This window comes from Felis catus, chromosome A1 (genome assembly GCF_018350175.1).
Source record: "Felis catus isolate Fca126 chromosome A1, F.catus_Fca126_mat1.0, whole genome shotgun sequence".
In the NCBI taxonomy this organism is placed as follows: Eukaryota; Metazoa; Chordata; class Mammalia; order Carnivora; family Felidae; genus Felis; species Felis catus.
This window is the reverse complement of record NC_058368.1, coordinates 125,516,834-125,536,654: the sequence shown is the minus strand read 5'-3', so window position 1 is coordinate 125,536,654 and position 19,821 is coordinate 125,516,834.

Sequence of the window (19,821 nt, the reverse complement as noted above, 5' to 3'; positions counted from 1 at the left end):
ACTACCCAAAGCTATCTACACATTCAATGCAATCCCAATCAAAATTGCACCAGCAGTCTTCTTGAAACTAGAACAAGCAATCCTAAGATTCATATGGAACCACAAAAGGCCCCAAATAGCCAAGTCATTTTGAAGAAGACCAAAGCAGGAAGCATCACAATCCCAGACTTTTAGCCTCTACTACAAAGCTGTAATCATCAAGACAGCATGGTATTGGCACAAAAACAGACACATAGACCAATGGAATAGAATAGAAACTCCAGAACTATACCCACAAACGTATGGCCAACTAATCTTTGACAAAGCAGGAAAGAACATCCAATGGAAAAAAGACAGTCTCTTTAACAAATGGTGCCGGGAGAACTGGACAGCAACATGCAGAAGGTTGAAACTAGACCATTTTCTCACACCTTTTACAAAAATAAACTCAAAATGGATAAAGGACCTGAATGTGAGACAGGAAACCATCAAAACCCTAGAGGAGAAAGCAGGAAAAGACCTCTCTGACCTCAGCCATAGCAATTTCTTACTTGATACATCCCCAAAGGCAAGCGAATTAAAAGCAAAAATGAACTACTGGGACCTTATGAAGATAAAAAGCTTCTGCACAGCAAAGGAAACAACCAACAAAACTAAAAGGCAACCAACGGAATGGGAAAAGATATTTGCAAATGATATATCGGACAAAGGGCTAGTATCCAAAATCTATAAAGAGCTCACCAAACTCCACACCTGAGAAACAAATAACCCAGTGAAGAGATGGGCAGAAAACATGAATAGACACTTCTCTAAAGAAGACATCTGGATGGCCAACAGGCACATGAAAAGATGCTCAACGTCGCTCCTCATCAGGGAAATACAAATCAAAACCACACTCAGATATCACCTCACGCCAGTCAAGTGGCCTAAATGAACAAGTCAGGAGACTATAGATGTTGGCGAGGATGTGGAGAAATGGGAACCCTCTTGCACTGTTGGTGGGAATGCAAATTGGTGCAGCCGCTCTGGAAAACAGTGTGGAGGTTCCTCAGAAAATTAAAAATAGACCTACCCTATGACCCAGCAATAGCACTGCTAGGAATTTACCCAAGGGACACAGGAGTATTGATGCATAGGGGCACTTGTACCCCAATGTTTATAGCAGCACTCTCAACAATAGCCAAATTATGGAAAGAGCCTAAATGTCCATCAACTGATGAATGGATCAAGAAATTGTGGTTTATATACACAATGGAGTACTACGGGGCAATGAGAAAGAATGAAATATGGCCCTTTGTAGCAACACAGATGGAACTGGAGAGTGTGATGCTAAGTGGCATAAGCCATACAGAGAAAGACAGATACCATATGTTTTCACTCTTATGTGGATCCTGAGAAACTTAACAGAAACCCATGGGGGAGGGGAAGGAAAAAAAAAAAGAGGTTAGAGTAGAAGAGAGCCAAAGCATAAGACACTCTTAAAAACTGAGAACAGGGGCGCCTGGGTGGCTTGGTCGGTTAAGCGGCTGACTTCGGCTCAGGTTATGATCTCACGGTCCGTGAGTTCGAGCCCCGCGTCGGGCTCTGTGCTGACAGCTTAGAGCCTGGAGCCTGTTTCCGATTCTGTGTCTCCCTCTCTCTCTGCCCCTCCCCTGTTCATGCTCTGTCTCTCTCTGTCTCAAAAATAAATAAACGTTAAAAAAAAATTAAAAAAAAAACTGAGAACAAACTGAGGGTTGATGGGGGGTGGGAGGGAGGGGAGGGTGGGTGATGGGTATTGAACAGGGCACCTTTTGGGATGAGCACTGGGTGTTGTATGGAAACCAATTTGACAATAAACTTCATATATTGAAAAAAAATAATAAAATAAAATAAAATAAAATAAAATAAAATAAAATAAAATAAAATAAGAGTATGTTCTCAGACCACTGGTGAATTAAAAGATAAGTCAACAAAAACAAGATTATCTGGAAATTTTCCAGATATTTAGAAATTAAGTGACACATTTCTAAATTACCCTAGGCCAAAGAATAAATCAAAAATAAGATTAGAAAGTATGTTGAAGTGAATAAAAATAAAACACAACAGATCAAAGTTGGGGAGATGCAGCTAAAGTAGTACTTAGAGAAAACTTTATGGCTTTAACGGCATATGTTAGAGAAGAAGAAAAAGCTAAAATATATGTCCTAAGGTATCACCCTAAGAAGTTCAAAAAGGAAGAGCAAATTAAATCCACATTAAATAAAAGGAAGAAAATAATAAAGAATAAAAATAATAGTATCATACAATAAGCAAATAGAGAAAATAAAACTCAAATCAGCTCTTTGAAAATGTCAACAAATTTTATAAAGTTCTAAAAAAAAAAAAAAGAGGGGGTGCAGAGAGAAAGATAAAACACAAATTACCACTATCAGGAATGACACAGGGGATATTACTACAGATTCTACAGATACTAAAAGGGTCACATAAAGCATGAATCATGAAAAAAAATTAATGAACCAGAATTCATCAACATTAAAAACTTCAATTTTTTGAAAAATACCATTAATAAAATTAAAAGACAAGCTACACTAGAGAAGATATATACAGTACATATATATATCTGACACAGATCTTTATACTGGAATATAAAAAGAACTTTTCTCAATATGAAGAAGACAACCCAATTTTTTTAATGGGCAAAAGACTGTAGCCAGTATTTTACACACACAAAAATACATGAATGGTTACTCATCACATAAAATCACACATAAAGCCAGGTTGAAAATTATTAACTATCAGGGGAAGAAAATCAAAAATTCAATTGATGTCACTGCACAGCCACTAGAATAGTTTGTTAAAACAAAGGTTGCTAATGAGAGTAAGTATACGGCTTGTAAGAGTATTAAGTATTACAACTACTTTTGAAAATAGTTTGGCAGTCTCGTGAAGTTCAATGCATACTTACTATATGATCCAGCAATTCCAATCCTAAATTTCTTCCCAAGAAAAATGAAAACACATCCACAAAAACATTTGTACACAACTGTTCATGGCAGTGTACTCGTAAAAGTCCCAAAATGGAAACAGCCCAAATGTTCATCAATAAAAGAACAAATTATGGTATAACAAAGACTACACATGAATGAAAAAGAACAAACTACTGAAACACACAACAAAAGACATAAATTGCAAAAATAGTAAACTCAGTAACATGGTACAAGGTATATTGGAAGGTCTACATTAGCATGAAACTGAGGGTGAGGGTCTGCTCCAATCTATATCACCTTAGTCCCAGCCTGAAAGTACTTATGTGAAACTCTACAACAGGCAAAACTAATCCATAGTAACAGAGGATCAGTGGCTGTCTTAGACCAAGAGTAGATGGTATTTACTGAAAAGGGCTCAAGGAAACTTTGGGGACTATGAAAATGTTCAGTATTTTAATTAGAGTGATGGTTAAATAGGTACAAATATTTGTCAAAATCCAATAAACTGTACAATTAAAATACGTGCATTTTATTTTCTGTAAAGTCCAGCTCAGTGATGCTGATTTTTTTTAAGTTTACTTACTTATTTTGAGAGAGACAAAGACAGCACAAGTAGGGGAGGGTCAGAGAGAGGAGAGAGAGAATCCCAAGCAGGCTCCACTCTGCCAGCTCAGAGCCAGACATGAGATATGAACACATGAAACTGCGAGATCATGACCTGAGACGAAATCAAGAGTCAGACACTCAACAAACTGAGCCACCCATGCACCCCGGATGCTGTTTTTTTTAAAGCATTGCTCATGCGTCACTTTCCCTTGCTATAAGCTGGAGTGTGGAGGATGTAAGGGTAAGCCAGCTTCACCCATGGTAGAACAAGAGGAGAAACCTAGACCCCAAGAGCCAAATTGCCCTGGAGGAATGCACAACTGATCCTGAAGAGAAATACATTTTTATCTTGTTTGAGTCACTGCACTCTTGAAACATTAGATAAAATAGCTTAGCCTGAGCCCCAACTAACACTATTACATAAAGTGAATATTTCTATCAATGATTTTCATGTGTATGAGCTTTATCCATTCCAGACAATGTATTCTTCATAAGGTCAGGCCTAGGAAAAAATGAGTCTTATTCCCCAAACCACTCAGGACAAACAGGTTTATCCATTATGGCCACACCCCATGCTTTGCTCTATCATTCACAGTGCCTCCTCTAATTGAACCCTATGGAGGTGGCCAATACGTTCTGGTTGACTGACTAGTATCCCAGGAATATTCAACAATTAAGCAAATATATAGTAGTCACATCAAAATCTCCTATGAAAAGGAGAAATTTTTAAAAGAACCAAAAATACATGTAGTTAAGAATACAATAAGAATATGATGAATTCCTAAAAATGGTTAATGATAATATTTAAAAAGTAACAGAGTCCATATGATTCCAAAATAATCAATCACTTCAAGAGAAAAACATAATTGTTTGAACTATAAAAACAGACGCACAGACACCTCCACACACATTAAAACTTTCAATTTCTCATTCACTTTGTTGACACTGCATTAACAATACAGCCCTCCACCATTCTTCCCAATAACCTACTAGAATCTAAATTCACTTATACTTTGGGAAACTAGAAAAAAATAAGAACAAGAGAGGTTTTTCCAAGTACCTGGGGCATAGCAGGAGTTTTGGGGTAATTTATTCCTCTAAAAAAAGTACAGGAAGATGAATGAAGCAGGGAGTTGCAAAGTAGTATGATCAATTGCCGACTGGCTCCTTTTGTTTGAGTACCTACTATGCACAGGGCCTCATCCCAAATTCTAAACATATGAGGATAGCTGGGCTGAAGCCGCTCTATATATAAATAAGTCTTTTTACTTCTGAGTTTAATTTTTATAGAAGAAGAAAGTATCTGTTTACCTTGTTCCTTTTTTAAAAATTGGTGAATTATAATTTCAGGGCTCAAAGACCAGTATTTTTGTCAGAAGATGCTGGTCTAAATATCTTTGTGGTGCCCACAATCATTCCCAGGGTTTGAAGTTTTTATGTATAGCCTACTAAGTGAGTGAAGGGATAGAGTTTGTTGTAAAATCATGAAACACCACAGGACATTTGAAATCAATAGTGTAAAATCATTGGATGTTGTTTCATCAGAAACGTTTTCACTAGCTTTTCCATTTAACAAAATTTCTATAGGAAACAAAGCATATCCTATTTTAGTCCCCTCAAATTTTGTTTTAAAAAATTAAATTTCTAATCTGGAAGTATTTAACATGTTTGACTTTTAAAAAGTCCAAAATAAACAAAAATTAAGAATTCACTGACAGGAGGGGCTCCTGGGTGGCTCAGTCGGTTCAGCATCCTACTCTTGGTGTCAGCTCAGGTCATGATCTCATGGGTCATGAGTTCAAGCCCCACATTAGTTTCCACTCTGTCAGCGAGAAGACTACTTGGTTTTCTCTCTCTCTCTCCCTCTCTCTGCCCCACCTCACTCGCTTTCTCTCTCTCAAAATAGATAAATAAACTTTAAAAAAAACAGAATGTAAGAAAAAAAAGAATCCACTGACAGGATGCAGTCATTTCTATTTCTCCATCTGTATGAATGAGATGCCTAGAATACCTTTTATGTGTGAACTTTGTTGTTTTTTTTTTTTTTCAACGTTTATTTATTTTTGGGACAGAGAGAGACAGAGCATGAACGGGGGAGGGGCAGAGAGAGAGGGAGACACAGAATCGGAAACAGGCTCCAGGCTCTGAGCCATCAGCCCAGAGCCTGACGTGGGGCTCGAACTCATGGACCGCGAGATCGTGACCTGGCTGAAGTCGGACGCTTAACCGACTGCGCCACCCAGGCGCCCCTTATGTGTGAACTTTGAATGAAGGAACCAAAACTGAACGTACAACATTTTAGATTTTGAGATGCCTTGTCTTTAGTCTCATTTCTTCACTTTATCTCTGAGAACTTAAGAAGAAAAACAGAAAAATAAAATCCATATTGTCCTAAATCATAGGTACTGAGAAAGACGTTCTAACTGTGCCCACAGAGGCACTACCCCACAATGTAGTCCATGTATTTATGAGATGAAAACACAAGACAGTGAACATAATTCCTAAGTAACCACTAGCAAGGTCTCATTCATGCAACATCTTCAGTAAAGGGGAAGAAAATACACTGTCATACACACACAAACGCACACACACACTCCCATCTTTACCTTCTTCCTAAATTTTCATCTCAGGGAGCCTAGAGTCATGGAGCTGATAATACCAAACTGCTGGGGTCATAAACTAATACATCCTCTGGAGTCTGGTAATGAGCCCTTCTGTTCTTGTGTCACACACTTTCATACCTCTGCCTACCCCTTCATGTGCTACCCCTCACCTCCAGCTCCAAGGGAGCAGAAATCATGCATCTAATCCATCTGAGACCAAGGTACAGGGAGTAACTGTGTCTTGAAAGCAAGGGCCTTTGCAACGTTTTTCTGCCTCCATGTGTTAGGCTGACCACAGCCAGGTTCCAGGGTTCTTTCCCTCACAGTTGGAACTAGTTGGCTTACTTGTTCACTCTCACTCTCTCTTTCCACCTCACTTCACATCCATCACATCTTCCCTTATACCTTCTCTATTTATAACTATGGGGCCTTTATATTCAAGAGAAATCAAGTAGGAAGCCTCCCTTAGGCCTAGAGCCTAACCTATTTTCCAATACAACATTTATAAGATGAGATTATTGGATACTTATCAAACATTAATGAAGTGGTAATTTAGCCAGGGTTCTCCAGAAAAATGGAATGGATAGGATCTATAAAGAGCTATATATAAGAGGACATCTATCATAGGAATTGGTTCACAAAGTTATGGAGGCTAAGAAGTCCCACAATCTGCCATCTGCAATCTAGACAATAAGGAAAACTGATAATATAATTCAGTCCAAGTCTGAAAGCCTGAGAAGCAAAGTGGGCAACAGTATAACTCTCAGGTAGAGTCTGAAAGTCTGAGAGCCAGGAGAGTGAATGTCCAAGGGCAGGAGAAGATGGATATCTTAGGTCAAGCAGAAAACAAATTTGCCCTTCTTCCACCTTTTGTTCTGTTCAGGCCCTCAGTGGGCCTCACCCTCATTTGTGAGGGTGATTGCTTACTCAATCCACAGATTCAAACGCTGATCTCTTCCTGAGACACCCTCACAAATACATGAAGAAATAATGTTTACCAGCTCCCTTAACCCAGTCAAGTTAACACATAAAATTAATATGGTATTTAGTTTCTCATTTGGCTATTGTGCCTGTGTGCTCCCTCAGTAGGGATCTCCCAAAGAAGGAAAGGTGATTGTTAGGATTCCCAAATGCTGCCTTGAGCCCCTAAGAGGCAATATGAATTTCCTCTCCCTGTCCTCCTTCACTGATCAGATTGTACTATGGTACTCAAAACAACCATGATGTCTTTATGTGCACAATCCTGTGTAATTCTGTGTTCACATGTCCTCTCTTCTGACTCCTACAATCTTGTGAGGTTAGTATACCAAAGGTTATGAACTTAGTTTATAATAACAATATAAGGCTAAGAAGAATTAATTGGCTTATACAATGAGTTTATTAAAAGGCCAGGACCAAAAGCTGTGATCTATAACTGCTAGGTCAGGACATTTCCCTCTATGTACACCACAGTCTCTCAGTGTTCACTTGTTCTCAAAGGGAAAAATGGAAGTATATTCAGGAAACATGTATAAGGGGAGGACTTTGTGAATATATGGACATAAGAGGAGTGTGAAAGTACATGCCTGTGTGTATACCTATATTGGCAAAGTACCAGAACATAAAAGGGATATACATCATTATTTGACCCAGCACAATTTTAGTGAGTCTTATTATTTTTGAAAATGATTCTAAGACCAGCTTATCCATTCCCCTGTCTCTTGGAAATTTACACAGTAACAAATGTTCTCACAACCTCTTCCTGTTGACTCTTCTTGGTTTAACACAGGGAATCCTACCAGATTTCACCACCAATAGGAAGTAATCGTGAATGCTACTATGTACAGTCATATGAGATCACATCCTTCTTTTCTTCCATAGACTAGGAAACATCCTACCAAAGCAAAAAGTTTCATTACTAGCAGTATAAAAATTCTCTTGCTAATTTTTTTCTTCTCATACTCTTCTCATACTCTTAATCTACCAAATATTGATTTTAAACTAGAATTGTACAACTAAACTAGAGCATTGTGAGAACCAATAATGTATGTGAGAAGATAAAATGGAGGTAATCAGACATCTTTATCAGTACAGACAAGTCAGCCCTGGGATGGTTGGCACTGAGATATACCTAACATTTCAGGACAAAAGCAAATCCTTATTGTGATGAAATAAAAGTGATTCTGCCTCAGAATAATACACTAACTGTAGTTATTAATAGTAACAGTCTACACACAATAGTGCAATCAGACTGTAGATATGGAGCAAAAGGACAATGACAACCACATTAAACAGACTTGGCAGGTAATGGAGCTTCAACCAGCTGGAGTGAAACAAATTAACCAGTTTATTCCCATCGAGACACTTTGTTTGCCATACTTCTGGCATGACAGATGCTGCCGAGGATCTCTAAACAAGCAGACCAGTATAAGTGTTAACAGGCTGGTTAGGTCTGGCATGGCTGTCAGACACTGTTCTAATGCACAGGATGTTTTCTATTTTTTCATAGTTGTCATTTGCCTAAAGGATCTAACTAAATTTACAAATACTGCAGTCTTAGGTAGTGTTTTTTATCAAATATCCAGGTCTAGAGTTAGAGTTGTAAAATGAATTTCATGATATTTTCATGAATTAAGTATATCACTGCATCTTTTCATCAGTTGTGAAACTTAGTTGATCAAAGGAGGAAAAGGAGACTCTGAGTCCTGAGACCCTTGCCAAATAGCTAAGGTAAATTGACTCCTCCATCTGTTAAGTGGTAGTAACAATATTACTTTTACCCTGCTTGATTTTGTTCTGAGGCTTACCCAATCTGGTTTTTTTCCCCATCTAATCCTTAAGAGCACCCTTTATAAGCTCTGCCACTGTCTCAGGGGATGGAGAGGAGGAGGAATGGGACAAAGAAATGAACAAAAAAATATTCCTGCCCTATGGTACTGAAATTCAGGTAGGAAGTGGGGGTAAGGAGAATATTCAACAATAAACAAATGAAGAAGCAAAATGTATAATACATCAAGATGTAAAAAATGCCATGGAAAAAAATTTTTGTCTGTAAAAACTATTATCTGAAGGGCCTGGGTGATGGTGGGTTTCTGTTTTGAATGAAGGGATCAGGGAAGTATTTATTGTTAAGATGTCCCAAAAGTTGAAAATTTTTCATCATTTGTATTTTCCCAAAGAATGGAAAATACTCAGGTAAGCAAAAAGAGTAAATTTCAGGAGGAATGAGGCAGTCTACTCTTCATTCTGACCACCCTGTTCTGTTCTCTTCTGAAATGAAACCATAATGAATTATCTGAATGTTTATGAGTCAGTACTACTCAGGACAAATGAAAATGTCGCCCTCAGATCTTATTAGTTTTCTATTAGGGAAGTAATGAGAGGCACCATCATTGAAGAGAAATCATAGAACTGAAACTTGGTCTTATGAGGATCCAGCTTCCACTCTACCCATAAATCTTTTTGTAACTTTACGCAAATCGGTTTTTGTCTGTTTGTTTGTTTTAATGGACTTCAAAACAATTGGAAAGCACAGCAAATGAAATGAAAACCACAGATTAAACTAGAAAGGGAAGAAAACACTTTCAGCACTACTTTTGATGAAAAAACTCTACAAAGAGATTTGGAAAGTAAGAGTGAAGTCATTTGTCAAGTGAGGGATGAAAGACAAATCAAAACATCCAGAAGAGAGTATGCACTATGCAAGGGTATGAGGGATGGGTGAAGATTAAAGGGAAAAGGTCACTGCCTTGACTAGAGCCAAAGCAGTGAAGAGGTTAATCATAGACAAGTAAAGAAAGAATGTAAACCAGAGCTGACTGACTAAAGGATCAGCTTGTGGATGGGAGAATTCCATGTCTGATCTAAAACTTCAAAGAAAAGGGAAGTTCTGTTACTCTAATTATGTAGTAAAAATAATGTGGTTCAGGCAACAGTCAAGAAAGAGAATTTGAAAGGAAATTCAGAGAGTGAAAAGCAAAGTTCTTCAGTCAAAGATAACATCAATAGGACTAAAGAGGTAAGATCAAGGTATATCCTACAGACAGTCTACTATGCTTTCGGTATTTTCCAACTTTTCCACAATTGCTATTTTTTTAATCAGAAAGAGAATGTAAATAAATATAAAGATAGTCCGAACAAAAGATGATAATGCCAGAAGCAAACATAAAGCTGTAAGTAAGTATGCAAATTAAAGCATTGCCCCAAGGTTGGGAGTCTGATTACCATCTATTTCTATTACAAATATTTTGGGTAAAGAAGTACTGTGACTTGACAAACCATGCAGACAGAATCCCCTCAAAGGGTTGCTTCAGATGTTATAAAAGTCTCTGCAGAATAAGAGACTTGCACAACAAAAAGGGTCATGGAAAAAGAAAGTCAGAACAAGTAGCAAGACTAGGGCCAAAAGGGTACCCTAACCATCCCGACAAGAACATTTTCACCAATATCCTATGTGGAAGAAATTAGTAGATCACACCAGAATGACATTTCAAATCTGTGTGCTTTTTTAAAATTTGAGCCAGGTAACTCTTCAAAACCAACTTCATCAAAGCCCCAATATAAACAAATAAAAGAGGGTCTAGATAACTTGTGGACCTAGAAGTCCACCTTCTCAAGGTCTCCTCCAGCCCATAAAGTGGCTCATGTGAAACACCTCTGTAGAGTCCCTAGGCTCAATGAAACATAGCTTGAAAACTATTGGCTGTAAATTATATCCACATGTTAGGAGTTTAATTGCAATGTGGAGGAGTACCTATAAATATACATGTATTTATATAAATATGCATTTAAATATTTTTTATGTATAAAATAAATTTATGTTAACTTTTCAATATAGCTGGCATCTCTCTGATGTTCAGAGCTTATTCCAGGCTTTCTGAACCTGACTGTAGGCATCCAACTTTAGGTTCACTGTCTTGATGCGTGCACCAGGCTATGGGATCGTACTGAACTGGCTGCCTAACAGTCTGGCTCCATGAAAGTCAATTAAATGACACTCATCCTCTATATAAAGGCATTGATGGGAGAGCGTATTCAAGGATGGGCTATGAAATCCAATGACCCGGTTATCTGAAAGTCTGAGAATAGCTTTTGTAGGATAAAAGAAGCAGAAGTAGGACAATAAAAGGCCAAAGTTGAATTGAAAATTGGAACAGTCTTTTGCCTAAGTACACTGTACATTAATCATTTATTATTCTCTGGGTTGTTGGGTTGTTTTTCTTAATTTATCTGACTTGTTTTGCTTTTTCCTGGATGTTTGCCATTTAAACATCTTGATTAAACAATCCACAATGACATCTACATATGTGATTTCCTCTGAGTTGCTGAAGTACACAGCCCACTGGTGTGTAACAGACAGGGGTCTATTGAGATTACTATGAAAAGGGGTAGTAGAGAGAGATAAATGATCTACATAAGACTCTAAAATAAATAAGCCCCAAAGTTTCATCTCTAACTCAATAGTAATTCATAATGGATATGAAATCATTGCTATTTATCATTTTATTTGACATTTTTTATGGGTTAAGGAAAATAAGAAGAGCAGACTTAGATCAGTACTTTCCGTGCAGACAAGATCAGAAGAAAAATGAGCTGCTTGGTAGTATTTTATTAATCAATTCTTAGAACAAATGGAAAAATTCACTCCATGCATTCACCCATTTAGACTTATAAATAAGAACTGAGAAGCCAGACAATTCTTCAAGAGGCTCTAGAGAATCTAGGGGAAGTGCCTCTGCAGCCTTCTTACCCTCACTTTCTCCTCAACAGCAAATAGAGCTGTTTTCTTTTACCACCAAGTTTCTGAGGCCCAGAAACAAAGACACACAAGTCAGAGTTCTCTGGATTTTTAAGGAACTAAAAAATGAGCAGGGTGAGGGTTAGGGAAAAGAAGCTGCTCTTTTTTCTTTCTAATGAAAGTCCCTTTCCATTCAAAAATGGCAGACTCCATTTAAAAAAAAAAACATTGTTTTCAGGTACTATGAAATAGAAGATCATTTTCAAATTTTCTAGGAATCAGCTTCAAAAGCTGCTTAAGCCGTTTGTAGTTCAAAGGTTTTTCAGGCAATAGGTGGCTCCCATCCAAGCCCAGAAATGAGAAAAACCCATTTTTAATGAAGGCCTCCATGATGTATCCTCTAGAGAACTAAAAGGAGAGAGTAAAAAGGTGTCTGTGGGATTTTACTGAGTAGAGGTGGGTTGGGCTGGGATGACACATTTCCAAGACTTTTAGGATTCCAGTTACATAAAGCAGCACTGGGAGGAGTTGGTGCCTGGGTTCTGAATGAGCACTAACAATACACCTAGCTGGGGCTTTGGGGGAAGGGGTCTGACCACAGCAGCACTGAGGAAATAAGAGACCTGCACATTTAAACGAACTAAATTGTTACGGCGACTGTTACATTCCACTTCTCCTGGGGCCCTTGAATAAATCCCAGGAAGAGACAAAGGAAAAGTACCACTTCCTTATTTCTCTACAAGATGTATTTGATTTCTTCCTTTAAACAAAGCCTCCAAGTGAAAATAGGAAAGATTTTAAGTCTCGGTAAGTTTTCCTTCTAATGTCTCTTATCTCGCCTTGAACCTTGGTAGTTCAGTTTAGACTTAATAGTCTAATTTTCCAAGGATTTCTCCCAAGTTTTTGTTCAAAGCAGCAGCACAAAATCATCCAGAAAAAGGAGGCTGGAGACACACAGGGGAAAAAAAAAACCCTTATCATCTCATGAATACTACACCAATTAAAGAATCCTCCCTACCCAGCCTTCCTGCATAGTGATCAGATTCTGTAAGCCCTATATTAAGTACAATTAAAGGGAATGGGAAAAGGAAAAATTCATTAAAACTCCCTTGAGACAAAGGAGCGTTCTTACAGAGCTTGATACAATGCCCCCACCTCCTTCTTGGCCAGTTTTAGTCAGGCTGCTCTGAGCCACCTTTTTCAAGTAGGCCCTATCCCTGAGCATGTCAAGAACCCAATTTTAGCAAGAATCTGGCTAATTTCATTTAGAGACAATCTCCACTCTCCATATCTGATCAAATTCCTCATTCTCCATCCTCGGTATCTATTCAGTAAGAATCATGTTAAGTCAGTTTAGCCAGAACCTCTGCCTTATCCCTGGTGCTTCCTCTAAGTACTTTTCCATTCAGTGACCCCACCCAAGCTTCTTGGCTCTATGTTCCCATTTGCCCAAGCTGTATTTAGAATTGAGCCCATATAGAGAGACCTATTCTGAGATCTCTTTCGATCTATTGCAATAGTCCTGAATAAACTCTGTTTTGACTGATTTAACTATCTGTCCAATTCAGGTTTTAATTTGACAAGCCTATCCCTTCAATAAGGTTTATACACAGGAAACCTGTCTTATTCATGGGTAAGACCATTCATTTATTCACAAAATGGAAACAATTTTGCTTCGAATAGATGGTTTTACAGAAATCTGACAGAGAATGGTTTTAGATATTGAGAACTCCCAGAATCTAATTCTGAGTTCCACAGAATCCATTAATTGTTTCCCCTCAGTTTTCAGAAGCAACCACATGATCGCTGACTCTCCTTGACAGAGGTGCTATGGAAGTAACAAGCCCCTAATGTCAGGAGACTCCCATACTCTGTGAAAAAACTTCCTGCTCCATAAGTCCTGCTATTTTTCTCCCTAAGAAATCTAGTTCTAGAACCCTTGAGGCTAAACTTTTCCCCATAGCTAGACCTTATGGCAGGAATGCCAACAGTCTGTAGATTCACTATATACTAAAATCTTCCAGGGTGCTCATTTTAGAGATGTGGGAACTGACACTCCCAAACATTTATACGCTGCTCCAGGACACTCAGTAATGTCTCCCAGAGCAGTATTGCAGGACATGTACAAACCAGAAAAATTCCCAACAGACAAAAAACAAAAGGAGAAAATTTAATTCCAAAATGTATGCAAGTAAAAGGCCATTTTAATGAAAGAAAATAGGTCAATAAATCATTCTGCACCACAGAAGCTAAAAGAAAACCAAGTTATGTGATTAAAATCTACATTCCTTTGGTTTAACACCACAGTTAAAACTTCATTTTCTTTATCAAAAAGAACAGTCGTCAAACTCTAAAGAAGAGAATGCCATGGTTAATAGGGAATCAGAAAAGACAGGATGAAGAAATAGTTAAGAAAAGAGGGTGTCAGATCCAGACAAATGACATCATAGAGTAATAACGAAGCTAAATTTACTGAGTACCCTCTACCTGGAAAGAACTAAGTACTTTACATGTTCAATCTTTATCACAACTTAATCTGATAGGTACTATTCTTAGCCATATTTCACAGATAAGGAACCAGAGTTAAGAGTGGTAAATAAGCTGCCGAAATTTCACAGCCAGGATTGCTGCCTAGGCAGGTTAACTGCATTCTTCATCACTGTATTATACTAAATTCCAAAGGAACCTGCCTGTATGATAACTACGACACTAACTCAGGGTGGGGAGGAGAGTGGAGAGCAGGATGAGTACAGAAGACTATGGATAAAGGTCAAAAGTCTTGAAAAGGTCAAAGGTTCTTATTTTCAGAAAGAGGCAAAAGAAGATTATGAAAATGACATCCTCATGAGTCTGACATAAAATCCCAGGAAGTACATGTCTAAGGAGATAGTTTATAACTTAGCAAAGAAAGCATAAGTACTGAGCACCACCCCAGGCTCATTATGGACAAGTCATGTCTTCTGATGGGTCACTAACATGTCAGGCCAAGGAAATTCTGGAGACAAAGAAAATCTGAGTTCAACAACACATTGGCAATGTCTACTTTAATATTCTTAAAATCATAATAGATAAAAGTGGTTAAAAATATATTCCCAAAGAGAGTTGACTAGTAGAGGTCTGTCAAATAAGAAGGAAGACTTGAGTGGTACATAGCTTTTAATGAGTCCTGTTCTATTTCTATCAATGATTAGATAAAATATGCTTTTCAAACATACAGATATCACAAAGTTTGGAGGTATCACAAAGAGAAAGACTAAGAAAGTCAACACTGCAAAATAATTTTTAATAGGCTAGAATAATGTATTGAAACTCACAAGATAAAATTTAAATAAAAAACATTGTACCTAAGTTAAAAATCAATTGCAAAATAAAGAATTGTCTTGACTTATTTATTTTTAACTGTAAGTTTGTACCTCTTATTCCCCTTTATCTAGTTCACCCATCCCCCTACCCACCTCCCCTCTGGCAATCATCAGTTTGTTCTCTGTATTTAAGAGTCTGGTTGTTGCCATGGAGATGAAAAGTATAGCATAGGGAATATAGTCAATAATACTGTAATAACTTTGTATGGTGATAGATTGTGACTACACTTATCATGGTGAACAATGAGTAATATATATAGAATTGTTGAATCGATATGTTGTACACCTGAAACTAATATAACATTGTATGTTAATTATACTTGAAAAAATAAAATTTAATATAAAGGAAAAAAAGAATTGCCTTGAAAACAGTTCATGGGAAAAAGACTTCAAGGCTTAAGTGGATGACAACCTCAAAATAAGCCCACAGCCTGAGCCTGCTGCCAAAAGAGCTAATGCAGTCTTAGGCTGCATTAAAAGAAAATGTAGTTGTCATTCCCTTGAGCTCTGATCACATCCAGGGCTGGATTTATTGCAATCCACAACACATTTGAGATATGCACTGGAGTATATCCAAGAGGAGAACTACCAGTATCATAAAGAGTCTAGAAACCATATCAGGAAACATAGTTGGTAGGACCTGTAATTCAACATGTCTAAAACTTAACTTCTCTCCCCTCACCCCATCTGTTTCTTTTCCAATATGTACCATATTGCTTAATGACACAATCTGTTCATCCCTACTTCCAAATTAGAAACCTAGATATCACCCTTGAACCATCTATTCCACTACTGACAATTGACCCCTCGATCCTGTCAGTTTCTGCAATAAATTCACTTGTCTCTTCAACCTCTCTGACTTATTTCACTTTCAACATCCAGTGCTTGAACTATTGCAATCCACCTCTACCACAATAAGCAGAATAACCTTATAAAAAATCAAATATAAAGTTGTTCCTCTGTTCTAAGCCCCATTGTATTGTCTAGAAGATAAAGTCCAAACTCCTTAGCATGGCCTCCAAGCCTATGAAGATTTTCTCCAAGGCCAATCTCACCTCTTGTCACTCTTTTCTATGTATTCTGCAATCCAAACATGCAAACTCTTTTCACTTCCCATGGAAAAACTCATCTGTAAATCAGTTCTGCCATCAGACATAGAATTCTGATGGAGTGTGAGGTGCTGGCCAAATGGGTAAGGCCTGGATCATTGTTCATAGGCATACCCTCTATGTAGTCATGAAAATGTGCCCCTCAGATCTCCTACTGCAGGGAAGATAAATGACAGTGTCCTGGTGCTGCTCCTCCAAATCCACACCTCATTCATGCACAAACCACAATCTCTGAGAGCTGATCTCAGTCTGCTCAGGACAAGGGTTCTGGAACAGACCCATCTGAAAGGGATGTAGCTCTCCTATAATGGGAAAATTTGGCCTGAGGTCTCCCCATCAGCCTGGCTGAATCTTTCTTGAAAGTGTGCTGCCGTAAGAGACTCTTCCTACCCAGGCATCCTTCTTGCCTTCTTCCCCTTCAAGCTGCATCTTGGTCTGAAGACTCCCCTGGCTCCTTCTGCTCTTCTCCCAAGCAATTTCTTGTTTATCTAATCACATCTTGGCATCTGCTTCTTGGCAAACAGAACATACAAACATCTCTACATGTCTCATACTGTTGTTTTCTCTTTGGTTTCTTTAATGTCTTTTCATCAAAGTCTTACCATTACATTACCATCATGTCAGCAAGTTACCTTAAAGTTATTGAAAAGGCACCTCTTTTTGAAGAATGTACTCAGGAGGAAAATCTCTCATCCTCTCCATGTATGAGTTTAAACTCCTTGCTGTTCTATGCTTCTACTTAAATTTCCCTAACTCTATTTGTCCTCCTATAAATTCCTACTCATCTTTCAACACATAGCCCCAGAGTCATTTCCTCTGTGAAGCGTTCCTTGATCCACCTACAAATATGCATTGAGTGCCTCTATTAGGACAGATCCTACTATATCTCCTATTATTTTTCTACTTACTCAACGTTAAGCCTTAACCTATAGCGTGGCATACAGTAGGTGGTCAAAAGTGTTACTTGAAATAAACAAGAGTCACTTAATCTGTAAAAGATAAGACTTAATGAGGACATAACTACCTTGAAATGTTTAAAATATTGTCAACAACCACCTCAGGTATTATCTCAGACACTCTCAATGAACACTTGGGGAAGACATGAACAAAGACACTGGGCAGAAAGCTTTCATTAAAAAAAAAAAAAGGATCAAATAGAACAGATTACTCCCCTCCTTCAACATGACATTACTGTGGTTTGAAAAGTGTTTTTATTCCACAAGACATAGCAACATTGTAGAAGTGCTCTGATCTAGCATTCAGGTTTTAGAACACAGATAAACAACAAAGCTCTTTCTCACTGGGTATCTGAAGCAATAGTGCATGAAGGTAGCATTTTCATTCTTGAGACAATCTTAGAAACATGATTCAAAAGTACGATTTCTCTCCAGGTAGCATTAATCCTAAAGTATAAGTTATGAATGCAGTACTCTTCTCCCTGATGCTAATTCTAGGCCCAACATGGAATAGTCCTTAAACTTTTGAAGATGCTACACTGATAGCTTTGAAGATGGAACAAATAATGTGAGAATGAGACTCTAGAAGTTAAAAAGGCAGGGAAACAGATACTCCCTTAAAGTCTCCCAAGGGAGTGTGGCCCAGCCAGTCCTTGATTTTAGTCCAGAGAAATTGATTCTGGAGTTCTGCCTTTCAGAATTGTAAGAGAACAAATATGTGTTGTTTTAAGCCACCAACTTTGCAGTAAGTTGTTACAGCAACCATAGGGAACTAATACAGACTATAAGTAGTATCTCTTGGCAGTATCTATAACATTGATAATAATATCTACTTATTGAGGCTTACTGTGTGCCAGGCTCTGTGAGAAGTCTCTTATATATAGTGGTTCTTTTAAACTTCACAGAGTATCTCTGAAAGAAGTACTATTAAGATCCCCAATTTATAGGTATAAAAAGTATATCACATAATTAGCACAGTACAAAGCTGAAATTTGAACTAAAGCAGCCCACAATCCAGAGTTTGTTCAATCTGACCTCTGTCCTCTTCACATGTCTCCTCTTCACACGTCTCACTTATAGTTTGAAATGTTTTAGGAACGAGGAACTATGATGGGCCACCCAGAAACTACACCATTACAACAATTTATTTTGTCTGTTACCATTATATCATTCACTTCAAAGGGTTTTTTTCAAGTATACTCTGCTTAACAGTTGGAAAAACTGAGTCATAAAGAGATTAAGTCTGTTCAACAAGCCTGTGGCAGGACTGGGAACAGAGCCACTGCTGAATGGTTGCCTCTGCGTAAGCAATGACATCACATTTAATGTGCTTTCAACTCTTCAGGGCACCTTGACACCTTTAATCTCTTATGAACCTCGCAACAATTCTGCAAGATGAGTGAAGTAAGTATTAGGACTTTCATCTTATAGATGAAGAAACTGAAATGCAGAGGTAGAGCAAAGTCCATACTCTGCTAGTTCGTAAGGTATTATGGAAAGAGCTTAGGTCTCCTTTCTTCAGCCACCCACTCTTGGCCATATTATAAATGGTCTGGGCTATTCTGTAGATGACTTTAGTAATAAGACTCACCACTGGAATGGATCCTATCTATACCTGTGATATCCAATGTGGTAGCCAGTAGCCACAGGTTACATGTGATTACTGTGCATTTGAAATGTGGCTAGTCCAAAGTGAGATGTGTTGTGAGTATAAAGTCCACCCTGGGTTTTGAAGACTTAATATGTAAAAGGAATATAAAATATCTTATTAATAGTACTTTGATTATGTTTTGAAATAGTATTTTGGGTATATTTAGCCAGGCAGAATATATTTTTAAATTAATTCTACCTATTTCTTATCACTTTCCTAAGTACGGCTACTTAAAAATGTAAAATTAAGTACCTACATTTTACTGTTCTATATATGCCCCAACCAGTGCAGCAAAGAGTCCCTTTCCAGTATTCATGAGACAGTCGCAATGTGAACATCTCCAGGACAGAGAGGTACTCAAGAAGCAACCAATTCCATGTTTGGATGGCTCTAACAGAAAATTACTTCCCAATGAATGAAAAACATAGGTAAATGAATAGAAATGGATTAATAAAGTATCTATTCTCAGGAGAAGGACTTGAGTTTGATGAATTCTAGCTTTTGTCTTACAAATGCACAATTGAAAAATGATTTATCAAATTACTACTCAATCTAAAACCATGCCTAAAAACATGAAAACATGGGGCGTCTGGATGGCTCAGTCGGTTGAGCATCTGACTTCGGCTCAGGTCATGATCTCATAGTTTGTGAGTTCAAGACCTGCATCGGGCTCTGTGCTGACAGCTCAGAGCCTGGAGCCTTTTTCGGATTCTGTGTCTCCCTTTCTCTCTGCCCCTAACCCACTCACATTCTGTCTCTGTCTCTCTCAAAAATAAATAAACATTAAAAAAAAATTTTTTTTTAATGTTTATTTATTTTTGGGACAGAGAGAGACAGAGCATGAACGGGGGAGGGGCAGAGAGAGAGGGA